This window comes from Frieseomelitta varia, unplaced genomic scaffold (assembly GCF_011392965.1).
Source record: "Frieseomelitta varia isolate USP_RPSP 00005682 unplaced genomic scaffold, Fvar_1.2 scaffold_146, whole genome shotgun sequence".
Taxonomy (NCBI): Eukaryota; Metazoa; Arthropoda; class Insecta; order Hymenoptera; family Apidae; genus Frieseomelitta; species Frieseomelitta varia.
Genome location: NW_025109150.1, coordinates 1,068,443 through 1,079,210, shown reverse-complemented (window position 1 = coordinate 1,079,210; position 10,768 = coordinate 1,068,443). Strand labels below are relative to the sequence as shown.

The following is a 10,768-nucleotide window of genomic DNA, read 5'->3' as shown; positions in this document are numbered from 1 at the left end:
TTTTTTTTTTTTTTTTTTTTTTTTTTTTTTTTTTTTTTTTTTTTTTTTTTTTTTTTTTTTTTTTTTTATAAAAATTCAATAGAAAAAAGAAACTCCAACAAGTTTGATTGAAAAAATTTAAATAATAGTTTCTTATATAACTTTCTGATACCGCTCGATTTTCTCACTTCATTTTTATTTATTTTCTTCTTTAACTTTTTTGAACAAAGTTGAATAGAGGAGAGATTGGTTTCACCGACAGTTATAACACAATAAAAAAAAAAAAAAAAAGATGAAAGAACGAACATGTGAAAACCTATATATTAATTCACGTTGTTGCCAATATTGCACCGCTCCGGGCAGAAACAATCAGTGACAGAATGATATGACACCAAATTCTATTCAGTTGTTTGCGCATCCGATCAATTTTTCAAGTCAATTTTCTCAGAAACGAAGCGAAACGTTTTTTCATACACTATTTCCTATGTATGGCGAACTTTGATGATTAATTTTAGAATATCGGACTCCTCCGTGACAAATGTCTATACTTTCGAAACTGGTTTGGATCTTTGACTCAAATCATTATGATTTTCGCCGAGTCACGCAAGAAAAAATATATCTCTCTCGGAATTCGATCCACTTCGCATTCTAATCGAAATCTGATGAAGAATGGAAACTGTCGTCGACAGATATCGGAGAGAATTATTCATAATTTTGGCCCATGATCTTCCGTCTCTGAATACGTAATCAAAATTATATTCAACCGAGGGGGACTGATTAATGGCCTCATCGAATCCTGGATTAGCATACCCATTGACATGCGAGAACAGTGTTTCAAGCTCTGCTTGTCATCGTGGCCGAGTCTACGGGGCTTTAAGTGAAAAGATTCGATCTCGAACAGAGATCGTTCTCGAACGGTCAATTATTGCCCCGATAATGCGAATCAGGTCGCTGCGAACAATCGAGCGTGCGGCTGACCAGGTTCAAAAGTCACGAAGTCATTGTCAGTCACTGGTTTTAAAGCCGGGTGAAAAGTGGATCGTGATGTTCATGCGTGACTTTTCGGCTTTCAATTAAATCGGAAAGTCTGTCCTTTGTCCTCGAGTTGGCCAAGCCTCTCTCTTCCTCTTCGTCTCGTTTTCTCTCTCTCTCTCTCTTCTTTTTTTTTTAATTAAATTACCGCGTTTCCGTATACGCAGAGAGGACAGCTCGTACTTGCGCGTTTGAACAAAGAGAATAAAAAATAATTTTCGCCGTGAAGTTTCCCGGATCAAGCTGCGTCGAGCGGTGTCAAAATTAAAAACTTTTTTCATTTCACCTGCTGCGAATCGATCTGTCGACCGTGATGACGTCGTTCTTTTGGAAATGCAAGCCTTCCGCGTCGAACTATGTATCTGCAGAATTTTTGCTACAACCGGAATTTCCCGCGGAGAGGAAAAGATTGCGCCCCAATTTGAAATCCGGCGACTAAATGCTAAAAATGAATATTAGATATTTTACGTAATTACATCCTATATTGTGATATTACAATATACTAAATTTTTTAGTAAATGACTAATACTAGAAATGAATATCATATATTTTACATCTTATATATTGTAATATTATGCTATACTGAATTTTTTTTTGCTACACTAGAAATTTTCTAAATTTTCAATTTAGAAATTTAAACGATTCTATGAGAAGTACAATTTTGAGAAACATATTACGCTATAAAATCTCTTTAGCATAAGTTTCATACTTCTGGTTGACGATTAAAATATTGAAAGTATATTCGTGAAGCACACAATAGTGAAGCAATAAGTATTTTCAAAATGTAAGTACATTGATTTATCTTTCAGTTGCACGTTGTTCCATTATAACCAGAACTTTGTTTATTTATGAAAAAAATATTGTTAATCATTTGTAATTATTTACTTTTAATAACATAATTAGACTTAATTCATATTCATAACAATATAATACAGTATAATTGTAATAAAATTAATATAATATAATATTCCAATATATACATTAAATAATAATATTATAATTACATTTAGTTCCAAATCCGGAGACTAACGATCGTTATAAATAATTCACTTGGTACTTCTGCGATACTACCGAGACACAATGACGGAGAATTGTGACTTTCAAGTTGCTGGATGTTCTAGAGATTTAACGTCGTTGCAGCAGAAGAACAACTATACTAAATAATCGATGCGCCCCCGTCGCAGAGAGACGAGAAATTACAAAATTTTAAGACCGTCTGGCTCGGAACCGAATACGACAGCCAGAAACGTTATTACAAATGCAAATTCTCGCGTGTTTGTTTTCCATTATATTTTTTCCTTCATTTTTTTTTTTTTTTTTTTTTTTTTTTTTTCTTTTTTTTTTTTTTTTTTTTTTTTTTTTTGTTTCCTTCTTTGCTCGTGTTTCACACTTAAATATTTAACGCTCGGTGCGTCCGCTTGTTATTACGTAATCGTGCTCTCCTCCAAACGGGACGGAATCTAAAGAGTACACGCGTTAAATACACTCGAGTCATTTCAATTTCACGCAATTTTTAATGTTACATAGCTGTTACGTGCAATGATACGTTTCATCCTCCAAAGAAAACTACCAGGCCGCGAAGAGTTCCTGACGTTGACTAATGTTTTCCATACGTTTGAGAATCCACTCCGTTGCAAGCGGGAAGCACAGCTGGCAATTAATATGAAAAGGCAACTGCAGAAATATCGGGAGAGACAAACAATTATTTCTATGATTTTTCGTGCCCCTCTGCTTGGTGTTACGTACAATTTATCTTGCCGCATTTCCTTGTCCATTAATCTAAACCCTTATACGGCGAGCGTTCGCTTCTTCTCCCGTCGTAATTAGAAAAATTACGTGCCCGTCAGATTGCCTTTCTGCTTTTCATTTTTTTTCTTTTTCTGATCAACTCGAGAAACATTGATTGATAATAATAATTCCGTGGATCCTTTCCATTAATCTTATTGATTAAAGAATCGAAGAATCGACTTTCATTTCTATGATTCTTCTTGTTTGGTCTCGTAATCTCCCGACAAATTTTTGTTTACTATACGATTTGGGAAAATACGATGAAAAGGTTTGAAGGCGATTTTTAAAAATTCTACAATAACGAAGATGACGTACAATTCTTACAGAATTTTCTCTACATTCTAGTATCTAGGCCCTCAAAGGTTAGGCAAATTTTTCAACATAATACCCAGTCCCCGTAGCGAAACTACATGGCACGAATAAACAATTTTCTACTATTAAAAACATTTGGAAACGATTTCCAAAAATTTCACGATAATGTACAATTTTTGTACAATTTTCTAAGTCCTTAAAAGTTGGACAAATTTTTTCAACACAGTACCCAAACGCCGTGGCAAAACTACATAACACAAACAAACAGTTTTCTACTATTGAAAACATGATGAGAAATAGACTTAAACATTTGGAAATAAATTTAAACATTTGGATGAGAAATAGATTTAAACATTTGTACGATTTTTACACAATTTTCTCTGCGTTCTCGTACCTAGGCCCTCAAAGGTTGGGCAAATTTTTCAACACAGTACCCAGGCCACGTGGCCGAAACTGCATAACACGAACGAACAGTTTTTCACTGTTGAAAACGTGCACGTTCGTTTTCGAACGAAGCCGGCGATTGCCGATCGGATGCAAGATTCCGCGCGTACAGCGACGCGGAACTCCCGTCGAATTACACGCGAATTTCCACATGGTAAAGCGAAACGGCGTGGCGCGCCATGGAGATGGCGATCAACGCCACGGGGACAAACGGGCGAGACAATCGGTTCGAGATCTCTTTATGGCCGGCGTACCGCAGCTTTCGGCCGCAAAATCGTACAAAAGGTCGCAAACTTACAATTAACCGTAGCTCTGTGTATTCGCAAGCGAGCGACTACATATGAATACCTACATAGGGAACACGAGACACGCATAATTAGCGACGGGAAAGGCGGAAACGTGACCGAGCGTGGAACGCAATATGGCCGAAGGAGCGTGATTGAAGCGCACGACAATGCACCGGAACGGTTGAACGGTCGCCACGTAGCATATTTGCAGGAAAATTGGATTGCCATCGCGCTGCAGTCGTCGGTGTCTCTCTCTCTCTCTCGCTCGCTTCATCTTCGTCTCACTCTGTCTTTGTTCTTTGTTGATATTCAATTCCGGCCAGGAGGGGGAGGGGGGGGGCGCAAACCGTGAGATTGTCGCGAGACAAGTCAGGAAGGAAGGTCAGAAAGTGTGGCCCGAGCCCTGGAGGAAAATCCGCGCCGCGCCGCGCCACCGGCCAAAAGGAAATTAATCAAGCAACTCTGTATGCCAGCCGTGCCGGCCGAGCACACCTGAACTGAAATTGAAATGCCGGGGCTGAAGCCGAGGCCGTAACCCGCGAATATTATGAGGATTATCCGTGGGAGAAGGCCGCTGGCGCCACCGAGAAGTGGCAAGACCTCGATTTCAACCTTACATCGCGGCCGGATCGAGGAATCGTGACCGGAGCCGACTGACATCCGATTCCTAACCGATCCCCCTCCGGGTCTTACCTTTTCCGGATCTATTACCGCGATACAGAGAATCGTCGTTTCTCAAAGCTTTTCAGGAATTCGCTTCAGGGATGGTGGCGAAGTTCCGTTTGAAACAGCGAGTTTAATCAGTAGAATGAAACTGGAATTTAGCCGCGAGATTATAGCCTCAATCGAGCAATCGTGATGGCCAACAGATGGTAGACGTTAGACATCTTGAATTAATAAAAGTAGATTGTAAGGAGCGAGTAAATTTTACTTACGACGGGAATTTGGACAAAGAAATTCGCAACGCGACTGCGACGTTTTTTTCTTTTTTTGTGAAATTATATTTATTGATTTTATTCGTTGTGTCTCTTTTTTATTGAGACAACTTGAATTTTCGCGAGATTATAGCCTCAGTCGAGCAATCGTGATGGCCAACAGATGGTAGACGTTAGACATCTTGAATTAATGAAAGTAGATTGTAAGGAGCGAGTAAATTTTACTTACGACGGAAATTTGGACAAAGAAATTCGCAACGCGACTGCGACGTTTTTTTCTTTTTTTGTGAAATTCTATTTATTGATTTTATTCGTTGTGTCTCTTTTTTATTGAGACAACTTGAATTTTCGCGACATTATAGCCTCAGTCGAGCAATCGTGATGGCCAATAGATGGTGGACGTAGACATCTTGAATTAATAAAAGTAGATTGTAAGGAGCGAGTAAATTTTACTTACGACGGGAATTTGGACACAGAAATTCGCAATGCGACTGCGACGTTTTTTTTTTTTTGTGAAATTCTATTTATTGATTTTATTCGTTGTGTCTCTTTTTTATTGAGACAACTTGAATTTTCGCGAGATTATAGCCTCAGTCGAGCAATTGTGATGGCCAACAGATGGTGGACGTAGACATCTTGAATTAATAAAAGTAGATTGTAAGGAGCGAGGAAATTTTACTTACGATAAAATTTGGACAAAGGAATTCGCGATACGACTGCGACTTTTTCTATGAAATTCTGCCTATTTATTAATATTATTCGTTATGTGTTTTTTTTTTTTTTTATTGGGGCAACTTGAATTTTCGCGAGATTATACCCTCAGTCGAGCAATTGTGATGGCCAACAGCTGGTAGACATCTTGAATTAATAAAAATAGATTGTAAATTTTATTTACGACAGAAATTTGGACAAAGAAATTCGCGATGTGACTGCGACGTTTTTTTTTTCTTTTTCTTTTGAATGAAATTTTGTATTTATTGATTTTGTTCGTTGTGTTGAGACAACTTGAATTTTGCGAGATTATAGCCTCAATCGTGCAACTGTGATGGCCAACAGATGGTAGACGTAGATGTTTCGAATCAATGAAAAAAACAGATTGTAAAAAGTGTATGAAACTGCACTACATCTATTGGTTCATTATGTATATTTGAATTTTCCACGAATGATAAATCTCTTTCACGTATGTATAGCCATAACTAGTAGAATGTAATGAAAGTAGATCGAATCGATCGCGAACGAACAAAACCGGTGTTGTTTTTCTTTCGGAAAGCTAACGAACAAGTGCGTGAATGGTTCAATAAAAATTTGAACGTGACGATTCGCGGCGTGACAGCGTGACGATTCTATGAAATTTCACAACACATCTGTCGACTTTATTGGTTCATCGTGGCCGCGTGTCTTTTTAAGACTTTTTATTAAAAAATTTTTCCCCGAGTTGACGCGAATAACGGTTTCGAGTGTCGCTTCGGTTTCGCGGCAACGGAAAAATTGATTGATCGATGAAAGGGATTCGATAGAAATTTGACATGTCAAACACGGGTCTATTTGAACTCGTGACACGTCGATATCAAAGTAATAGACGAAAATACAAGCCGCTGTTTAAGCACCATTTCCCTCGCGGTACCCGGCACGCGCTGGAATAGTGAAAAACGTCAAGTATCACCAAGTAACTAACCTTTTACGTTTTGCTAAACAGTCTTAACAATAAGCCGTGTTCTACCTCTACACTGTGACGGTTGCTGTGTCACTGTCGCTGTGTTTTGTCCAACGTGCACTCGTAAAAGATCTTTTCTGCTCGTTGTCTTCGCTGAGACTTTCGCTTCCCAAGTTTCTTTAGACGTTTCCTCAGTTGCCAGTTCTTTTATCTCGTTATATTCAAGGATCTTTCATCTCCCTGCAAACGAATTTTCTTTTTCAAATACTTTCTTCGTTTCTATCCTCCCTTTCTACGCTTGCTGTGTATTTCTTCGAGATGGTACCCAAGGTCATCCCTGTTACTGAACCTGCGCGTATGTCAGACTGTTTCCAGTACTTACTATTCATTATTTCACTGGTTATGATTGTTATTGTTTTTATTTTTCTGAGCACCTTTCGTTATAAAAATTCTCTTTGTGTTTCTATTTGCGGGCGCGGGATGTTTCCAATCCTTTTTGTTTCCCCCAGATAAATTATAAAAGTGATAATTTACAAGCGAGAACAAAGAGAAAGTGTATTATTTATTTAGTAATGTTATAAATTGTTACTAAATTATTTGAACATTTAGAGTGGGAATAAATAATAATAATAATAATAATAATAATAACAATAACAGTGTGAGTAATAAGAGTAACATTTCTGAATATATGTGATATACAAAATGCACAACTATTGTACCATCAGATTGATAAAATTTGGAACAATGTGTATATGTGGAAGAAGCATGCGTAAAATTTACGAAATATCTACTATATTTACTAACTGTATGTTTGTAATAAATATTTTATAACTTTATACCAGAATTACTTTCAGGTATTTTACAATTATCATAATAATCACTGTGTTACTGATTATCAATTGTTTAATAAAAAAAAAGTTAAATTAAAATGTTTCAATTTAAAAATAGAAAGCACATAACGTATTTACAAAAATTTCCATGGTTCTTTAAATGCGGAGAAAAAGATTCTTTGCTTAAAAATTAAAAACACCTTGTAATCTCATCTCGTATACCATAGTGCGCTCCACGTATAGTTCCTTTTATAGAAACGTCGCTGTCAATCCGCCTTGTAATGGACACATTGTTTAGCCCTTGCTCGAATTTCAACGGCATTGTAGTCGGTGGAACAGATATAAAGAATTCTTCCACATTTTTTGACAGTAAACGAATTTCAGGTCCTTTCAGTTCAGAAACTTTTATGACACGATCGATCAGCAATTCCAGCATACTTTCCGAATGGAGCCTTTTGAAAACGGTGGGTTTTGTTTCGAGAAGAGAAACGTTATCAACGTTGCAAATTCGTTTATTCAATGGCTGTCTCCTTTTTTTTTTCCTGCGTTTTATCGAGAAAGTCGAAAGCGACGAGAACAATTTTTACATTATCAGCGTGTCACTGAAGTACGAAGAATTTAGGGATATTAATTCCTTTTTGCTGAATTTAACAAAATGGCCATTTTCGTATTTTTCTCTTATTAGTCTTACGTCATTATTGATGAGTTTCTTTATAATTGTTTTATTGCAAGCTCTGTTACGCGTTTATTTTGTGTCAGTTAGATGTAAAATTAATTGTTGCTATTCCTTCAATTGTTCATATAGGAATTATATTAATAAGAATAATATTAATAACAAAATTAAGATTATATGGAAGATATTTTGTTAAATAATTAGACATGGATTTATTTCTTCTGGATTATTTTATTCAATAATTTAATTTATAATCAAACTAATAGACGATTAATTTTTATTAATAAAAGGATAATTAACTTTATATCTTCATTAATAATAATATGGTTTTTAATATGTCTAATGCAGATTCTCCTTTTTCTTTAAATTTAATTAGAGAAATTTTATTATTAATAAGTTTGATTTATTGATTTAAATATTTATTTATCATTCTAATAATTTATCGTTTGTTACTTTTCATCTATTCAGTATATTTATTTAGGTTTGTTGAACATGGAAAAAACTGTCGAATGATTAAGTCGAGAGCTGCCTTACATTGTAAAGTAGTTTTATTTTATACTATACCATATTTTATACTATACAGTAGAGTATACAAAGTATACTATACAGAGTATACAGAGTATACTATACAGAATATTTTATACTATACCATATTTTATACTATACAGAGAGTTGTCTTACATTGTAAAGTAGTTTTATTTTATACTATACTATATTTTATACTATACAGTAGAGTATACAAAGTATACTATACAAAGTATACTATACAGAGTATTTTATACTATACCATATTTTATACTATACAGAGAGTTGTCTTACATTGTAAAGTAGTTTTATTTTATACTATACCATATTTTCTATGTTATAAAATTATCCCTTGGAACGTTTACAATCTTCATCTTTCTGAAAGCAACACGATGAAAATTTGTGTTACGATGATATGAATATTTAATCAAACATATCCGTCGGTTCTGACGTGCAAGAAACTGACAGCAAACACGAGTATAAATTTTCAGATAATAAATTGAAACATCTCTTAATACGTTTCATCGGCGCGAATAATCAGTTTGAGGCCGTCATCTTAATTGTTCAGGATCAAATGAATGATTCCCTCCTATTATAGTTTCGCTCGCAAGTTTAATTGCTGCTTTAATTATTTTCAAAGGCAATTAGAACTGAGAACTAGTCCCCGCGGCTCTGCGCTTTCTGTCTTTAAAATATACAGAACGTCATAAAGCGCGGCGTCAACGCAGATCAAAAGGCAGAGGAGGACAAAGTGGACAAATATTACAACGAAGTTCATCTCTTGTTGACCTTGAGCCAATTCATTTCGGGCAAAGAATGACTCAGATGTTTGCCAGTTGTTACTTTCCATCGAACAACTAACTGCGATTGTTAATTTCTGGCACGAAGTCTGGAACATTGTCTCTTCCGTGTTTAGTTAATTGAATTTTTCGAAAGTCTTCAAGTGCGACGAGTTCGGTTGACTATAGACACTGATTGGCGAGTATGCGATATATTTTCATATCAATAGAGAGAGAATGGAAAAATGTTCAAAAACTTTTATTGTCCACGAGACAATGTTTGATGAAAATATAATTGTAAATTGTTATTATTTTCTAAGTTTCTAAACATAGTATTCTAGTCTAACGATGTAAATTGTGAAGAAAGTTATTTTAAAAATTGTTAAATCATCATCGAAATTTCATGGAAAACCTAAGTACTGAATTTTAAGCCAAGTGCCAAATTTTTCAGTGACTTAAATCATTTACACGTCAACGATGTCATATCTTAGCATCGTTGAAACTACTTCGTTGAAATTGTGCAAAAGTGACAGTATTCTCATTGGAGAACATGGAACATTTTTCCCTAGAGGAACGGGAGTCTTCCAATTTTGTCACTTGCAAATGCTCCTCGACAAAGAACATTTTTAAAGATTGATATCCAACTGAACCGAAATCCTCTTTGTGCTCATAATGTTTTGATCTCGACGCGAATTCGCTCGATTTTTTGACTGTGTATATAGGTGTGTGTGTGTGTGTATGTCGGTAAATACACGCGAAATTAACGCGGCTGATTCGACTTTGGCGTGGTGCCGTGACGAGATGAGATGAGATGAAAACGTTGCGCGTTGATTGAGCGTCGGGAGCTACGTACACCGAGGGAAATTATTATCGTTTCTTGCGGCTTCTGCTGAATTTGGCTCGTAAGAGGCTGCGCGTTACGTGAGCGGACTTCCGCTAAATCGACGGGAAACGTTGGTTAAATTGCTCGTAACTTGTATCTGTAAAACATAATAGAACACGCTGTTTTAATTGCAACCCTCGTGCAATTTGCTTTTCGTTCCCGCAGTTTACATTAACAACTGTGTTTTCCGATTGATTGCGCGTGCCGAGGCAGGGCGAATGGTTCGACTTATTTATCTATGTTTATTCGTTCGTGGCATTCGGCGGAAGGAATTTATTTGCTTCGATAATCCGAGAAACAAATTGACAAAGAGGCACGTACATCCGCCGGTACGGGCTAGAGCAAACGAAAAGAAAAGTATAGGAAGAGGATGAGTATCGAAGGCGGAGATCTGCTCGTTTGACACGTTCTGAAGTGCACCCGTTGCTCTTGCAGCGAGAACTCGATGTCCCGCCACTTGATATTCGCCAATGTTTAGAAATCCACGCCAAGTCTATGCCATCAGGCGATGTTGACGTTGGATATGCGCACACGTGGAACGTAACGGAGATTCACGAACAACCGTGAATGTTAAAATATAGAAGATAATGCGCAAAATTCAGCAAACACCTTTCAAATCATCGAGAAAAAGAATTAATATTTTTTGA

The 10,768-nt window shown here is 36.3% G+C and overlaps 1 long non-coding RNA gene across 1 annotated transcript in view; it reads right to left on the bottom strand.

Moving 5' to 3' along the window:
- LOC122533398 overlaps positions 1 to 8,115 on the bottom strand; it is a 17,041-nt gene extending 8,926 nt beyond the window's left edge. Inside the window, exons 1-2 of the long non-coding RNA XR_006307705.1 lie at positions 8,003 to 8,115; positions 3,124 to 3,131 (exon numbers count right to left, since the gene is read on the bottom strand). This is a non-coding gene — a long non-coding RNA (uncharacterized LOC122533398). The remainder of the gene's footprint in view (positions 1 to 3,123; positions 3,132 to 8,002) is intronic.
- Positions 8,116 to 10,768: the final 2,653 nt, after the last annotated feature.